Genomic DNA, 5665 nt, shown 5'->3' with positions numbered 1-5665 from the left:
AGCTGCTCCATCACTTTCCCGGGGATGGAGGTGAGGCTCACCGGCCTGTAGTTACTTGGGTCCTCCTTCTTGCCTTTTTTGAAGACCGGAGTGATGTTGGGTCATGATGAACAAGCAGGTAACTTYGTCCTAACAGCCAAGGGATCAGTTCCAGCATTTCTCTAGGCATCCTATAGATCTTAGATGAACGCTCAGACCCTGAAATTAAAATTCTCAGGCCTAAAAATGTTTTGTCAAATCAACAAACCTGATGGAGAATGACTTGAAATAAAGAGTCTGGTAATTGCAAAAGGATACACAGAAGATGCTAGGACCACAAATACACTGAACAGACGCACAAAACAAAACACTTTTTCTAGTTGAATGGCTTCTGTTAGAAACGTAGAGCTTCTACTCAAATCTTTAAATTATCACTAGAAGTTGTTTGTCTTCACGAAGTTCCTTACATAYAAACATTATGCTGTGGATGCTTTAATGCTCCCTCAAATGCTAGTGATGCCAACACTACCTGTTAGGTATTTTTGTTAAGTAAACCAAAACAAAACAAACCGCCTCCACACAGCAAGAATGGAAAAGAATTTAGCTCCTTTCTTGCTGCTTGTATTTTAGGGGAAACTTGCTATACTACAGTACACATTGAGTTTCCAGGCCGCCTGTTGTAAACTAGTTGATTAAAAACTTTCCCTCAACCATTAAAAAAACACGGATTTTAAGTATGCAGATGCATGTTACTCAGTTTTTAAAGAGATGTATAAAAAATTGCATTTAATTTGAAATTCTACTCTTTCAAAGGACAGGAGCTTACAGTGGTGTATTAAGAGTTAAATCCCCAGACTCATAGCCTGGGGAAGCAGCACAGTTACCCTCACATGCATGCACAGCACAGGGCAGGAGCACACACACACCTGGACACATGAGTGTACTCAAGCACATGGCAGGAGARGGGACACAGGGTAGGGCAGGGAAAGCCCAAAGGAGCCGGCCTACCTGTGCTGGCTGCCCCTGCCAGGCATCGCCGAGGAAGAAACAGGCCTGTCTGCTCTCCAGGRCAGCTGGCGCCACGGGTCTGTGGGTCAATACGGAACGAAACCCACACTAGAAACTCCTGAGGAGTGAAAGACACTTTGCTGTGGACTGCTTCTCAGACAGAAACACGTAGCTTTTTGCCTGCTCATSCAGAGAAGAGATTATTCCTGAATCATATGCAAGCAGATCAAAAACAAGATCTGCTAAATTGCCCAACAGATCTTTATTCTGTCATAAAATGGCAATTTGACAAATGCTAACACTTTGCAGAAATACTGATCTTCTGATAGAAGAGAGGCAGAGTTGGAAATCCGCCTGTTTCGGGAACAGTCTCTTCACCTGGCTCCTCCATGGCAAGGAGCTAGGAGGCCAGACCTCYACATTTCACAGCCATCTGAGCTCCCAGCTGCCTGAGACTCCCAGAACAGACTCCTGCTCACCGGGGGACCCTGGAAGCCCTCAAAGCTGCTGAATGAAACCGATATAATCCTTTTAGTTTCACCAGCAGCCCCCACTGATTACCAGCAGCGAAGCTGTCAGGTCCTATCAGCTTCACACAGAGGCAGTCARGGATCCTAGGGAGCACACCGAGTTTCTTAAGCTAAATATTGTGCAGTTTTAATTTCACATTCTCAGGGAAAGAGGACAGCTTTTTATCCCAATGGAGAATTTTCACTGTTTGGGGAAAATAAAAAATGGGGAAGAATTGAATTTCATGGCCAGCTCTATCAGAACCACATCACTCCTTTTTGGATGCCTCATGATTTCTAGTAAATTAGAGCTTTTCCAATCAGTTACTAATTTGAACCAGGACTCCTATGTCAACATAGAGGTAAAATACAACCCTTTCCTTCTACAAGGAAAGAGGAATTAGATGAGCTGTACAACCACATCCACATTCAGGGTTTGACAATATAAACATTTTGACCAAAGACAAGCTTATATTCTCAACAAAATATTTACACAGAAACAGGCAAGATCTGATGAAGYTTAGAGAAATCATTCTGTCAAATGAATAGCTCAGTCCCTTCACTAGGTGAGCTTAGGTTCCCCAGCTTTAGCTCCTGTTATGCAGTCATTCCCATACCCTGCACTAGGATGCGTGCTCCATGGCAAGGAGACTACCCTTTCCTGAAGCTTTGCACAACAGCTGGCCCCACACAGTCCTGATCTTGACTCAGTTTGCCAGTACAAGGAGAAKCTAGAGTCACAAGAAAGGTTCCATCTATGGTATTTTAGTAATTCAGATTTCTGTGAGAGGTAAAGTCTGTCATTTTTGTTAACTTTAGGCAGGAAACAGATTATGGAACCATCCAGRGAGAAAAGAATTGAAAGATCCAATTTTACCACAGTTTTTTTCTACTTGTATGAATAACATGCCCTCTGCATTTCAAAAAACACAGGCTGATTTGAGACTCTTCAGAAGCCATGCATTAGTGTTTTGTGTTGACCTGCTCACTTTCACACTCAGCATTTGACTTAAACCAAAAGCCCTGCGAACAAAAAACAGGTGAAGTGGAAAGAACTAGTTCAAGCCTGGCTATCCCATCTCCAATACAGACCTGGCTAAGATGCTGTTGGTTCAAATAGTGCTAAGTTTAAGCAGCTCGACCCAGCTGCCATGGTCAAAGGCCTATAGTATCTTCCCAAGCTCTTGGGACTAGTTGGGCCAAGAACTCAGCATCTGCTCCCCCAGCTGCAACAGATCACGAGCTCATTGCAGTTAAACTATCTTGCACCTGATGCAATTCTTCTGCAAAGTAATCTCAAATATTTTAGTGCTAACCTAAGTTGCCCTACTTTTCTCTCCAAGACTGTCAGATTTCAGACACAATCAATGTCTGCCTGAGGCATCTCCTAACCATTAAATCTTTGCCAACCTTTAAACCAACTTATATAATTATAACCAAGTTATCCTCACAGAGGTCTACAATTTTATTTGATAACACACACAGAGCCTCACATTTCCTTCCACAAAACTTGGCAGCAATGCCACCAAGCTGCCACTTCCAAGGCTCCCAACAGCAGTTGAGCCTATTTCAAGCATGGCCTCCTCCATGGGCCAGCAAAGCCCAGCAACTACAGTCAGCCTCCTCCCATCATCCATAAACTRCAATAAGTTTAAGTAATAAACTTAAATGTTTTGTCACAGCTGGCCAGGGAAACTAGCTTGGCTACTGCAAAGGTGAAGTTCTATCCTTCCACCTTTGATTTTTCCCTCTGCAGGAAAAATGCATGGTTTAATGCAGTATTGCTACAAGACAGCAAAGGTAAACAGGTTCCAGAAACATGACTTCTCACTGCATTAAAAAAAATGACCGCCCCCCCCCCAAAAAAAAAGAATTTATTTGGTTATAACCCTTTCTGGTGTTCTTTCTTTAAARAAGGATAAAAGAGGTACTTTGGTTAGTTGTCTTTAGGTTTGGGGTGTTTGAGTTTCCACACACACACACTTTTCCTCATTTCAAAGAATAAACACAACTATATCTGTTTGTAAGACCTGTCAGCACAGCAGTCAACTTAAAAGAACAGCAATGTCCATCTGTTGGAAGTAGCATCTTAAGACACTTCTGCACTAATGCTAAATAGAGCTTATCAAACACAAGTCAGAGATCAAGTGGTTAAAGTGGAAATTGTAACTAACTTGTTACCTCATTTCACTCTCCGCCACTTTTGCCTACCCTTTCAGGTCACATGTRGCACATCCTTTAAAGCCTGATGCTGCTCTTCTACTTCATTCTGCTGTAGCAGCAACAGCCATAAACAGCCAGCTATTTGCAGTTCTTATCAYTGAAGTTTCTAGGAAAAAAGGCACTAAAACTCCTAATGAGGAAAAACATGCAATACTAAAATAGATCTAAACAAAAGCAAAGTTTGAGCTTTATCATCAAGAAGAGTTAGGGAAAAATAAAAAAGATGATAGAAAGGTTGCCCCTGTTACAGGTAATTGGGGGGATAAAATATCAGGTAAACTACCCGAAGGTCAGTCTATCAAATACCGAAAAGAACTACAAAGTTTTGTTTAGTCAACATAAAATGCTAACACAGACATACGTACAGAGATCAAAAATTTCCTGTAGGTACCTCTTGTTTCAATTTCTCAGCCAGGATTCCCTACATCCATATTTAAAAACCCTATTTTGGGGTGTTGCTGTCAGAAAGATTAAATGATTTGCAACATGGTTGAAATAACAAGCTTCAGTTTTGAAACAGGGTCCTTCCAAATAAATTCAGGCCACGCCACGGAAGCTGCAGGACTAAAAAGATAATTTAGTGGCCTACTGATTGCCCCTAAAAATTTATTTAAGGACTGCCAGAATAARAGAGCTACCTACAATTGTTGAACACCACCGATAGCTGAACCTGTTTCACTTTGTTAGTGCTTCAAAACAGTAATTCTTTTTTTGTTGTTTTTAATAAAAAAGGAAACAAAAAGCTCTAGTTCCTGCTCATAAATTGTACAGGGCTCAGCATTATTCTAAATAGAAAGGAGTATTCTAAGTTTCTAGCAGCAGCGAGCAATCACTGAAAAGTTCTATTTTCTGAAAAGAAGTATTGTTCTCCCAAATATCCTCTGGTTCTGCTTGGGTTGCAAAAGCCTTCRAGAACAAACAGAAGATCAAAGACAGCAGGGTCCACATTGCAAAAAATCTTGAAATAGCAACAGAAATCTCAGAAGCAAGAAASAAAAGTCAAATAATAGAAAGCAACAAGCAGGCAGCCTGAAAYATACCTACAAACAAGGCTTCCTACGTGCCAGCACAACTACCTCATTTCTCTGTCCCCCACAGTAACATCATCCCAGCCATACTGAAATGAGCTCAGGCTCAGAACAGCTTGTGTCAGGTGTGCCAAAAACCCAAAGGAGAGAAAAAATACACAGGAAAAAAAAAAAAAAAGTTGATAGCATTATCATCAGGATTCTTAGGAGTCTTACAGCTATAAACATACCACTTCATTCCTATACCTGCAGTTAATTTAGTTATTTCCATTCAGAAGAAAACACTGTGAAATGAACTCCCTTCCTCTCTCCTTACCTCAGTTTACTTGTGACCTCCATGGGCCCACAGCACAAAGAGGCTTTAGAAAGTTTCAGAGGGAATGAGACATGGAGCTTAGTTACCATTTACCTAGTAGGTTTCTGAAGAAGAGCCATAAAGCATGAGTCCACGTTGTGGTGATAGAGCTGCAAGCAAACAACCTTCTCAAACACAGCACAAGGACAGAGTGTCCCAGCAAACCACCACGAGAAACAGCTTAAAAAATACTGCTCCTACGGGCCTAGCAACAAGTGCAACCCTTACTGTGTTTCAGGGTAAAACTAGAGCTGCCTGTTTGAATTTTAGATTAACCCAATTAATTGAGCCCAGGTGAAGTGGGTTGAATTTGCACAAGCAGTGGCTTGCCTGAGTGCTAGAGACAGGAGACCACAGGAGAAGGCAGGGCACAAAGCAGCCGATGTTGGCCAGTCAGTAAAACCAAGGTGCAAATGTCTGCAAGGAAGCAATGGGGAATGGCCCTGGTGCTGGAGGCCTGGCCACGCTGTCCCCATGTGCTCAGGGAGCCGAGGCAGCCTGGGCCTCCTCGGGAGGCAGGGCTCCTTGTGGTGCCTCAGACYATGGACTAGCTCTGCAGTCCA

General features: G+C 42.3%; 1 long non-coding RNA gene across 1 annotated transcript in view; it reads right to left on the bottom strand.

Annotated features, from left to right (window-relative positions):
• The window catches only part of LOC112958478, a 45930-nt gene extending 40690 nt beyond the window's left edge, over positions 1-5240 (bottom strand). The window contains exon 1 of the long non-coding RNA XR_003251426.1: positions 5157-5240. This is a non-coding gene — a long non-coding RNA (uncharacterized LOC112958478). The remainder of the gene's footprint in view (positions 1-5156) is intronic.
• Positions 5241-5665: the final 425 nt, after the last annotated feature.

Source organism: Nothoprocta perdicaria, unplaced genomic scaffold (assembly GCF_003342845.1).
Source record: "Nothoprocta perdicaria isolate Ctin4 unplaced genomic scaffold, notPer1 scaffold_87, whole genome shotgun sequence".
Lineage (NCBI taxonomy): Eukaryota > Metazoa > Chordata > Aves > Tinamiformes > Tinamidae > Nothoprocta > Nothoprocta perdicaria.
Note: the sequence above shows the minus strand (reverse complement) of the source record. Positions and strands in the feature narration are given on the sequence as shown.